Source organism: Schistocerca gregaria, unplaced genomic scaffold, assembly GCF_023897955.1.
Source record: "Schistocerca gregaria isolate iqSchGreg1 unplaced genomic scaffold, iqSchGreg1.2 ptg000251l, whole genome shotgun sequence".
In the NCBI taxonomy this organism is placed as follows: Eukaryota; Metazoa; Arthropoda; class Insecta; order Orthoptera; family Acrididae; genus Schistocerca; species Schistocerca gregaria.
This window is the reverse complement of record NW_026061759.1, coordinates 2,115,399-2,128,026: the sequence shown is the minus strand read 5'-3', so window position 1 is coordinate 2,128,026 and position 12,628 is coordinate 2,115,399.

Below are 12,628 nucleotides of genomic sequence, written 5' to 3'. Positions count from 1 at the left end.
CAACTTAGAAGCTTCTTCTGTGTTCTACTATGGTGCTTTTAGTGTTTCCGCATAGCGCAGCACGCGACATAGCTTTGCAGACGATAAATGTAACCGTCTCAGAGAGAAAGGCGGCCAATGTGACGATCTGGCTTTAAGTCGATTCGATAACAAATGACGAAAACGGACTGATTTCTCAGGTTTTTACTACATATGAACACTTTTCACATTCTCCCATACAACGCGGCTGCTAGTCCTCCTTTCATGCAAAATCTTATGGTCCTAGGTCATGTCATAGAAACCAAAGCCGGCAAAAAAGTGAATAATCGACATCCAAAACTTGAATTGTACTACCTCTTACTGGCTATTACTTCAACTTAGAAGCTTCTTCTGTGTTCTACTATGGTGCTTTTAGTGTTTCCGCATACTGCAGCACGCGTCATAGCTTTGCAGACGATAAATGTAACCGTTTCAGAGAGAAAAGCGGCCAACGTGACGATCTGGCTTTAAGTCGATTCGATAACAAATGACAAAAACGGACGGATTTCTCAGGTTTTTACTACATATGAACACTTTTCACATTCTCCCGTGCAACGCAGCTGCAAGTCCTCCTTTCATGCAAAATCTTAAGGTCCTAGGTGGTGTCCAAGCCACCAAAGCCGGCTAAAAAGTGAATAATCGACAACTACAACTTGAATTGTACTACTTCTTACTGGCTATTGCTTCAACTTAGAAGCTTCTTCTGTGTTCTACTATGGTGCTTTTAGTGTCTCCGCATACCGCAGCACGCGACTTAGCTTTGCAGACGATAAATGTAACCGTCTCAGAAAGAAAAGCGGCCAATGTGACGATCTGGCTTTAAGTCGATTCGATAACAAATGACGGAAACGGACGGTTTTCTCAGGTTTTTACTACATATGAACACTTTTCACATTCTCCCGTGCAACGCGGCTGCTAGTCCTCCTTTCATGCAAAATCTTAAGGTCCTAGGTCATATCCAAGCCACCAAAGCCGGCTAAAAAGTGAATAATCGATAATTAAAACTTGAATTGTACTACATCTTACTGGCTGTTTCCTCAACTTAGAAGCTTCTTCTGTTTTCTACAATGGTGCTTTTAGTGTTTCCGCATACCGCAGCACGCGACATAGCATTGCAGACGATAAATGTAACCGTTTCAGAGAGAAGAACGGCCAATGTGACGATCTGGCTTTAAGTCGATTCGAAAACAAATGACGAAAACGGACGGATTTCTCAGGATTTTAGTACATATGAACACTCTTCACATTCTCCTATGCAAAGCGGCTGCTAGACCTCCTTTCATGCAAAATCTTAAGGTCCTAGGTCATGTAGAAGCCAACAAAGTCGGCTAAAAGGTGAATAATCGACAACTAAAACTCTAATTCTACTACCTCTTACTGGCTATTTCTTCAACTTAGATGCTTCTTCTGTGTTCTACTATGGTGCTTTTAGTGTCTCCGCACACCGCAGCACGCGACATAGCTTTGCAGACGATAAATGTAACCGTCTCAGAGAGAAAAACGGCCAATGTGACGATCTGGCTTCAAGTCGATTCGATAACAAATGACGAAAACGGACGGATTTCTCAGGTTTTTAATTCATATGAACACTTTACACATTCTCCCATGCAACGTGGCTGCTAGACCTCCTTTCATGCAAAATCGTAAGGTCCTTGGTCATGTCCAAGCCACCAAAGCCGGCTAAAATGTGAATAATCGACAACTAAAACTTGAATTGTACTACTTCTTACTGGCTATTACTTCAACTTAGAAGCTTCTTCTGTGTTCTACTATGGTGCTTTTAGTGTCTCCGCACACCGCAGCACGCGACATAGCTTTGCAGACGATAAATGTAACCGTCTCAGAGAGAAAAGCTGCCAATGTGACGATCTTGCTTTAAGACGATTCGATAACAAATGACGAAAACGGACGGATTTCTAAGGTTTTTACTACATATGAACACTTTTCACAGTATCCCATGGAACGCGGCTGCTAGTCCTCCTTTCATGCCAAATCTTAAGGTCCTTGGTCATGTCCAAGCCACCAAAGCCGGCTAAAGAGTGAATAATCGACAACTAAAGCTTCAATTGTACAGCGTCTTACTGGCTATTACTTCAACATAGAAGCTTCTTCTGTGTTCTACTATGGTGCTTTTAGTGTTTCCGCATACCGCAGCACGCGACATAGCTTTGTAGACGATAAATGTAACCGTTTCAGAGAGAAGGGCGGCCAATGTGACGATCTAGCTTTAAGTCGATTCGATAACAAATGACGAAAACGGAGGGATTTATCAGGTTTTTACTACATATGAACACATTTCACATTCTCCCGTGCAACGCGGCTGCAAGTACTCCTTTCATGCAAAATCTTAAGGTCCTAGGTCATGTCCAAGCCACCATAGCCGGCTAAAAAGTGAATAAACGACAGCTAAAACTTGAATTGTACTACTTCTTATTGGCTATTACTTCAACTTAGAAGCTTCTTCTGTGTTCTTCTATGGTGCTTTAAGTGTCTCCGCATACCGCAGCACGCGACATAGCTTTGCAGACGATAAATGTAACTGTCTCAGAGAGAAATTCGGCCAATGTGACGATCTGGCTTTAAGTCGATTCGATAACAAATGACGAAAACGGACTGATTTCTCAGGTTTTTACTACATATGAACACTTTTCACATTCTCCCATACAACGCGGCTGCTAGTCCTCCTTTCATGCAAAATCTTAAGGTCCTAGGTCATATCCAAGCCACCAAAGCCGGCTAAAAAGTGAATAATCGATAGTTAAAACTTGAATTGTACTACATCTTACTGGCTGTCTCTTCAACTTAGAAGCTTCTTCTGTGTTCTACTATGGTGCTTTTAGTGTTTCCGCATAGCGCAGCACGCGACATAGCTTTGCAGACGATAAATGTAACCGTCTCAGAGAGAAAGGCTGCCAATGTGACGATCTGGCTTTAAGTCGATTCGATAACAAATGACTAAAACGGACGGATTTCTCAGGTTTTTACTACATATGAACACTTTTCACATTCTCCCATACAACGCAGCTGCAAGTCCTCCTTTCATGCAAAATCTTAAGGTCCTAGGTGGTGTCCAAGCCATCAAAGCCGGCTAAAAAGTGAATAATCGACAACTACAACTTGAATTGTACTACTTCTTACTGGCTATTGCTTCAACTTAGAAGCTTCTTCTGTGTTCTACTATGGTGCTTTTAGTGTCTCCGCATACCGCAGCACGCGACTTAGCTTTGCAGACGATAAATGTAACCGTCTCAGAGAGAAAAGCGGCCAATGTGACGATCTGGCTTTAAGTCGATTCGATAACAAATGACGGAAACGGACGGTTTTCTCAGGTTTTTACTACATATGAACACTTTTCACATTCTCCCGTGCAACGCGGCTGCTAGTCCTCCTTTCATGCAAAATCTTAAGGTCCTAGGTCATATCCAAGCCACCAAAGCCGGCTAAAAAGTGAATAATCGATAATTAAAACTTGAATTGTACTACATCTTACTGGCTGTTTCTTCAACTTAGAAGCTTCTTCTGTTTTCTACTATGGTGCTTTTAGTGTTTCCGCATACCGCAGCACGCGACATAGCATTTCAGACGATAAATGTAACCGTTTCAGAGAGAAGAACGGCCAATGTGACGATCTGGCTTTAAGTCGATTCGATAACAAATGACGAAAACGGACGGATTTCTCTGGTTTTTACTACATATGAACACTTTTCACATTCTCCCGTGCAACGCGGCTAAAAGTCCTCCTTTCATGCAAAATCTTAAGGTCCTAGGTCATGTCCAAGCCACCAAAGCCGGCTATAAAGTGAATAATCGACTACTAAAACTTGAATTGTACTACTTCTTACTTTCTGTTTCTTCAACTTAGAAGCTTCTTCTGTGTTCTACTATGGTGCTTTTAGTGTTTCCGCATACCGCAGCACGCGGCATAGCTTTGCAGACGATAAATGTAACCGTTTCAGAGAGAAAAGCGGCCAATGAGACGATCTGGCTTTAAGTCGATTCGATAACAAATGACGAAAGCGGACGGATTTCTCAGGTTTTTACCACATATGAACACATTTCACATTTTCTTGTGCAACGCGGCTGCCAGTCCTCCTTTCATGCAAAATCTTAACTTCCTAGGTAATATCCAATCCAACAAAGCCGGCTAAAAAGTGAATAATCGACAACTAAAACTTGAATTGTACTAATTCTTACTGGCTATTGCTTCAACTTAGAAGCTCCTTCTGTGTTCTACTATGGTGCTTTTAGTGTCTCCGCATACCGCAGCACGCGACATAGCTTTGCAGACGATAAATGTAACCGTCTCAGAGAGAAAAGCGGCCAATCTGACGATATGGCTTTAAGTCGATTCGATAACAAATGACGAAAACGGACGGATTTCTCAGGTTTTTATTACATATGAACACTTTTCACATTCTCCCGTGCAACGCGGCTGCTAGTCTTCCTTTCATGCAAAATCTTAAGGTTCCACCTAATGTCCAAGCCACCAAAGCCGGCTAAAAAGTGAATAATCGACAACTAAAACTTGAATTGTACTACTTCTTACTGGCTATTACTTCAACATAGAAGCTTCTTCTGTGTTCTACTATGGTGCTTTTAGTGTCTCCGCACACCGCAGCACGCGAGATAGCGTTGCAGACGATAAATGTAACCGTTTCAGAGAGAAAAGCGGCCAATGTGACGATTTGGCTTTAAGTCGATTCGATAACAAATGACGAAAACGGACGGATTTCTCAGTTTTTTACTACATATGAACACTTTTCACATTCTCCCGTGCAACGCGGCTGCAAGTACTCCTTGCATGCAAAATCTTAAGGTCCTAGGTCATGTACAAGCCACCAAAGCCGGCTAAAATGTGAATAATCGACAGCTAAAACTTGAATTGTACTACTTCTTACTGGCTATTACTTCAACATAGAAGCTTCTTCTGTGTTCTACTATGGTGCTTTTAGTGTCTCCGCACACCGCAGCACGCGACATAGCGTTGCAGACGATAAATGTAACCGTCTCAGAGAGAAAAGCGGCCTATGTGACGATCTGGCTTTAAGTCGATTCGATAACAAATGACGTAAACGGACGGATTTCTCAGGTTTTTACTACATATGAACACTTTTCACATTCTCCCATGGAACGCGGCTGCTAGTCCTCCTTTCATGCAAAATCTTAAGGTACTAGGTCATGTCAAAGCCACCAAAGCCGGCTAAAATGTGAATAATCGACAACTAAAACTTGAATTGTACTACTTCTTACTGGCTATTACTTCAACTTAGAAGCTTCTTCTGTGTTCTACTATGGTGCTTTTAGTGTCTCCGCATACCGCAGCTCGCGACATAGCTTTGAAGACAACAAATGTAACCGTCTCAGAGAGTAAAGCGGAAAATGTGACGATCTGGCTTTAAGTCGATTCGATAACAAATGACGAAAACGGACGGATTTCTCAGGGTTTTACTACATATGAACACTTTTAACATTCTCCCATACAACGCGGCTGCTATTCCTCCTTTCATGCAAAATCTTAAGGACCTAGGTCATGTCCAAGCCACCAAAGCCGGCTAAAAAGTGAATAATCGACAACTAAAACTTGTATTGTACTACTACTTACTGGCTATTGCTTCAATTTAGAAGCTTCTTCTGTGTTCTACTATGGTGCTTTTAGAGTCTCCGCATACCGCAGCACGCGAATAAGCTTTGCAGACGATAAATGTAACCGTCTCAGACAGAAAAGCGGCCTATGTGACGATCTGGCTTTAAGTCGATTCGATAAATAATGACGGAAACGGAAGGATTTCTCAGGTTTTTACTACATATGAACACTTTTCACATTCTCCCGTGCAACGCGGCTGCTAGTCCTCCTTTCATGCAAAATCTTAAGGTCCTAGGTCATATCCAAGCCACCAAAGCCGGCTAAAAAGTGAATAATCGATAATTAAAACTTGAATTGTACTACATCTTACTGGCTGTTTCTTCAACTTAGAAGCCTCTTCTGTGTTCTACTATGGTGCTTTTAGTGTTTCCGCATACCGCAGCACGCGACATAGCTTTGCAGACGATAAATGTAACCGTTTCAGAGAGAAGAACGGCCAATGTGACGATCTGGCTTTAAGTCGATGCGATAACAAATGCCGAAAACGGACGGATTTCTCAGGTTTTTACTACATATGAACACTTTTCACATTCTCCCGTGCAACGCGGCTGCAAGTCCTCCTTCCATGGAAAATCTTAAGGTCCTAGGTCATGTCCAAGCCACCAAAGCCGGCTATAAAGTGAATAATCGACTACTTGAATTGTACTACTTCTTACTGGCTGTTTCTTCAACTTAGAAGCTTCTTCTGTGTTCTACTAAGGTGCTTTTAGTGTTTCCGCATACCGCAGCACTCGACATAGCTTAGCAGACGATAAATGTAACCGTCTCAGAGAGAAAGGCGGCCAATGTGACGATCTGGCTTTAAGCCGATTCGATAACAAATGACGAAAACGGACTGATTTCTCAGGTTTTTACTACATATGAACACTTTTCACATTCTCCCATGCAACGCGGCTGCTAGTCATCCTTTCATGCAAAATCTTAAGGTTCCACCACATGTCCAAGCCTCCAAAGCCGGCTAAAAAGTGAATTATCGACAACTAAAACTTGAATTGTTCTACTTCTTACTGGCTATTACTTCAACATAGAAGCTTCTTCTGTGTTCTACTATGGTGCTTTTAGTGTCTCCGCACACCGCAGCACGCGACATAGCGTTGCAGACGATAAATGTAACCGTCTCAGAGAATAAAGCGGCAAATGTGACGATCTGGCTTTAAGTCGATTCGATAACAAATGACGAAAACGGACGGATTTCTCAGGTTTTTACTACATATGAACACTTTTCACATTCTCCCGTGCAACGCGGCTGCAAGTACTCCTTGCATGCAAAATCTTAAGGTCCTAGGCCATGTCCAAGCCACCAAAGCCGGCTAAAAAGTGAATATTCGACAACTAAAACTTGAATAGTACTACTTCTTACTGGCTATTACTTCAACTTAGAAGCTTCTTCTGTGTTCTACTATGGTGCTTTTAGTGTCTCCGCATACCGCAGCTCGCGACATAGCTTTGAAGACAACAAATGTAACCGTCTCAGAGAGTAAAGCGGAAAATGTGACGATCTGGCTTTAAGTCGATTCGATAACAAATGACAAAAACGGACGGATTTCTCAGGGTTTTACTACATATGAACACTTTTCACATTCTACCGTGCAACGCGGCTGCTAGTCCTCCTTTCATGCAAAATCTTAAGGTCCTAGGTCATGTCCAAGCCACCAAGGCCGGCTAAAAAGTGAATAATCGACAACTAAAACTTGAATTGTACTACTTCTTACTGGCTATTACTTCAACTTAGAAGCTTCTTCTGTGTTCTACTATGGTGCTTTTAGTGTCTCCACACACCGCAGCACGCGACACAGCTTTGCGGGCGATAAATGTAACCGTCTCAGAGAGAAAAGCGGCCAATGTGACGATCTGGCTTAAGTCGATTCGATAACAAATGACGAAAACGGACGGATTTCTCAGGTTTCTACTACATATGAACACTTTTCACATTCTCCCATGCAACGCGGCTGCTAGACCTCTTTTCATGCAAAATCGTAAGGCGCTAGGTCATGTCCAAGCCACCAAAGCCGGCTAAAAAGTGAATAATCGATAACTAAAACTTGAATTGTACTACTTCTTACTGAATATTACTTCAACTTAGAAGCTTCTTCTATGTTCTACTATGGTGCTTTTAGTGTCTCCGCATACCGCAGTACGCGACATAGCTTTGCAGACAATAAATGTAACCGTCTCCGAGAGAAAAGCGGCCAATGTGACGATCTGGCTTTAAGTCGATTCGATAGCAAATGACGAAAACGGACGTATTTCTCAGGTTTTTACTACATATGAACACTTTTCACATTCTCCCGTGCAACGCGGCTGCTAGTCCTCCTTTCATGCAAAATCTTAAGGTCCTAGGTCATGTCCAAGCCACCAAGGCGGCTAAAAAGTGAATAATCGACAACTAAAACTTGAATTGTACTACTTCTTACTGGCTATTACTTCAACTTAGAAGCTCCTTCTGTGTTCTACTATGGTGCTTTTAGTGTTTCGGCATATCGCAGCACGCGACATAGCTTTGCAGACGCTAAATTTAACCGTTTGAGAGAGAAGAATGGAAAATGTGACGATCTGGCTTGAAGTCAATTCGATAACAAATGACGAAAATGGACGGATTTCTCAGGATTTTACTACTTATGAACACTTTTCACATTCTCGTGTGCAACGCGGCTGCTATTCCTCCTTTCATGCAAAATCTTAAGGTCCTAGGTCATGTCCAAGCCACCAAAGCCGGCTAAAAAGTGAATAATCGACAATTAAAACTTCAATTGTACTACTTCTTACGGACTATTACTTGAACATAGAAGCTTCTTCTGTGTTCTGCTATGGTGCTTTTAGTGTTTCCGCATACCGCAGCACGCGACATAGCTTTGTAGACGATAAATGTAACCGTTTCAGAGAGAAGAGCGGCCAATGCGACGATCTGGCTTTAAGGCGATTCGATAACAAATGGCGAAAACGGACGGATTTCTTAGGTTTTTACTACATATGAACACCTTTCACATTCTCCCCTGCAACGCGGCTGCTAGTCCTCCTTACATGCAAAATCTTAAGGTACTAGGTCATGTTCAAGCCACCAAAGCCGGCTAAAAAGTGAATAATCGACAACTAAAACTTGAATTGTTCTACTTCTTACTGGCTATTACTTCAACTTAGAGGCTTCTTCTGTGTTGTACTATGGTGCTTTTAGTGTTTCCGCATATCGCAGCACGCGACATAGCTTTGCAGACGATAAGTGTAACCGTTTCAGAGAGAAGAGCGGCCAATGTGACGATCTGGCTTTAAGTCGATTCGATAACAAATGACGAAAACGGACTGATTTCTCAGGTTTTTACTACATATGAGCACTTTTCACATTCTCCCGTGCAACGCGGCTGCTAGTCGTCCTTTCATGCAAAATCTTAAGGTTCAACCTCATGTCCAAGCCACCAAAGCCAGCTAAAAAGTGAATAATCGACAACTAAAACTTGAATTGTACTACTTCTTACTGGCTATTACTTCAACTTAGAAGCTTCTTTTGTGTTCTACTATGGTGCTTTTAGTGTTTCCGCATATCGCAGCACGCGAAATAGCGTTGCAGACGATAAATGTAACCGTTTCAGAGAGAAGAGCGGCCAATGTGACGATCTGGCATTAAGACGATTCGATAACAAATGGCGAAAACGGACGGTTTTCTCAGGTTTTTACTACATATGAACACTTTTCACATTCTCCCGTGCAACGCGGCTGCTAGTCTTCCTTTCATGCAAAATCTTAAGGTCCTAGGTCATGTCCAAGCGCCCAAAGCCGGCAAAAATGTGAATAATCGACAACTAAAACTTGAATTGTATTACTTCTTACTGGCTATTACTTCAACTTAGAAGCTTCTTCTGTGTTCTACTATGGTGCTTTTAGTGTCTCCGCATACCGCAGCACGCGACATAGCTTTGCAGACGATAAATGTAATCGTCTCAGAGAGAAAAGCGGCCGATGTGACGATCTGGCTTTAAGTCGATTCGATAACAAATGACGAAAACGGACGCATTTCTCAGGTTTTTCCAACATATGAACACTTTTCACATTCTACCGTGCAACGCGGCTGCTAGTCCTCCTTTCATGCAAAATCTTAAGGTCCTAGGTCATGTCCAAGCCACCAAAGCCGACTAAAAAGTGAATAATCGACAACTAAAACTTGAATTGTACTACTTCTTACTGGCTATTACTTCAACTTAGAATCTTCTTCTGTGTTCTACTATGGTGCTTTTAGTGTCTCCGCATACCGCAGCACGCGACATAGCTTTGCAGACGATAAATGTAACCGTCTCAGAGAGAAAAGCTGCCAATGTGACGATCTGGCTTTAAGTCGATTCGATAACAAATGACGAAAACGGACGGATTTCTCAGGTTTTTACTACATATGAACACTTTTCACATTCTCCCGTGCAACGCGGCTGCTAGTCCTCCTTTCATGCAAAATCTTACGGTCCTAGGTCATGTCATAGCCACCAAAGCCGGCTAAAAAGTGAATAATCGACTACTAAAACTTGAATTGTACTACTCCTTACTGGCTATTACTTCAACTTAGAAGCTTCTTCTGGGTTCTACTATGGTGCTTTTAGTGTTTTGGCATACCGTAGCACGCGACATAGCTTTGCAGACGATAAATGTAACCGTCTCAGAGAGAAACGCGGTCAATGTGACGATCTGGCTTGAAGTCGATTCGATAACAAATGACGAAAACGGACGGATTTCACAGGTTTTTACTAATATGAACACTTTTCACATTCTCCCGTGCAACGTGGCTGCTAGTCTTCCTTTCATGCAAAATCTTAAGGTTCCACCGCATGTCCAAGCCACCAAAGCCGGCTAAAAAGTGAATAATCGACAACTAAAACTTGAATTGTACTACTTCTTACTGGCTATTACTTCAACTTAGAAGCTCCTTCTGTGTTCTACTATGGTGCTTTTAGTGTTTCGGCACATCGCAGCACGCGACATAGCTTTGCAGACGATAAATGTAACCGTTTGGGAGAGAAGAATGGAAAATGTGACGATCTGGCTTGAAGTCAATTCGATAACAAATGACGAAAATGGACGGATTTCTCAGGATTTTACTACTTATGAACACTTTTCACATTCTCCCGTGCAACGCGGCTGCTAGTCCTCCTTTCATGCAAAATCTTAAGGTCCTAGGTCATGTCCAAGCTACCAAAGCCGGCAAAAAAGTGAATAATCGACAATTAAAACTTCAATTGTACTACATCTTACTGGCTATTACTTCAACATAGAAGCTTCTTCTGTGTTCTACTATGGTGCTTTTAGTGTTTCCGCATACCGCAGCACGCGACATAGCTTTGTAGACGATAAATGTAACTGTTGCAGAGAGAAGAGCGGCCAATGTGTCGATCTGGCTTTAAGTCGATTCGATAACAAATGAAGAAAACGGACGGATTTCTTAGGTTTTTACTACATATGAACACCTTTCACATTCTCCCGTGCAACGCGGCTGCTAGTCCTCCTTTCATGGAAAATCTTAAGGTCCTAGGTCATGTCCAAGCCACCAAAACCGGCTAAAAAGTGAATAATCGACAACTAAAACTTGAATTGTACTACTTCTTACTGGCTATCACTTCAACTTAGAAGCTTCTTCTGTGTTCTACTATGGAGCTTTTAGTGTCTCCGCATACCGCAGCACGCGTCATAGCTTTCCAGACGATAAGTGTAACCGTTTCAGAGAGAAAAGAGACTAATGTGACGATCTGGCTTTAATACGATTCGATAACTAATGACGAAAACGGACGGATTTCTCAGGTTTTTACTACATATGAACACTTTTCACATTCTCCCGTGCAACGCGGCTGCTAGTCCTCCTTTCATGCAAAATCTTATGGTCCTAGGTCATGTCATAGCCACCAAAGTCGGCTTAAAAGTGAATAATCGACAACTAAAACTTGAATTGTACTACTCCTTACTGGCTACTACTTCAACTTAGAAGCTTCTTCTGGGTTCTACTATGGTGCTTTTAGTGTTTTGGCATACCGTAGCAAGCGACATAGCTTTGCAGACGATAAGTGTAACCGTTTCAGAGAGAAGAGCGGCCAATGTGACGATCTGGCTTTAAGTCGATTCGATAACAAATGACGAAAACGGACGGATTTCTCAGGTTTTACTACATATGAACACTTTTCACATTCTCTCGTGCAACGCGGCTGCTAGTCCTCCTTTCATGCAAAATCTTAATGTCCTAGGTCATGTCCAATCGACTAAAGCCGGCAAAAATGTGAATAATCGACAACTAAAACTTGAATTGTATTTCTTCTTACTGGCTATTACTTCAACTTAGAAGCTTCTTCTGTGTTCTACTATGGTGCTTTTAGTGTCTCCGCATACCGCAGCACGCGACATAGCTTTGCAGACGATAAATGTAACCGTCTCAGAGAGAAAAGGGGCCAATGAGACGATCTGGCTTTAAGTCGATTCGATAACAAATGACGAAAACGGACGGATTTCTCAGGTTTTTACTACATATGAACACTTTTCACATTCTCCCGTGCAACGTGGCTGCTAGTCTTCCTTTCATGCAAAATCTTAAGGTTCCACCGCATGTCCAAGCCACCAAAGCCGGCTAAAAAGAAAATAATCGACATCTAAAACTTGAATTGTACTACTTCTTACTGGCTATTACTTCAACTTAGAAGCTCCTTCTGTGTTCTATTATGGTGCTTTTAGTGTTTCGGCATATCGCAGCACGCGACATAGCTTTGCAGACGATAAATGTAACCGTTTGTGAGAGAAGGATGGCCAATGTGACGATCTGGCTTGAAGTCAATTCGATAACAAATGACGAAAACGGACGGATTTCTCAGGTTTTTACTACTTATGAACACTTTTCACATTCTCCCATGCAACGCGGCTGCTAGTCCTCCTTTCATGGAAAATCTTAAGGTCCTAGGTCATGTCCAAGCCACCAAAGCCGGCTAAAAAGTGAATAATCGACAACTAAAA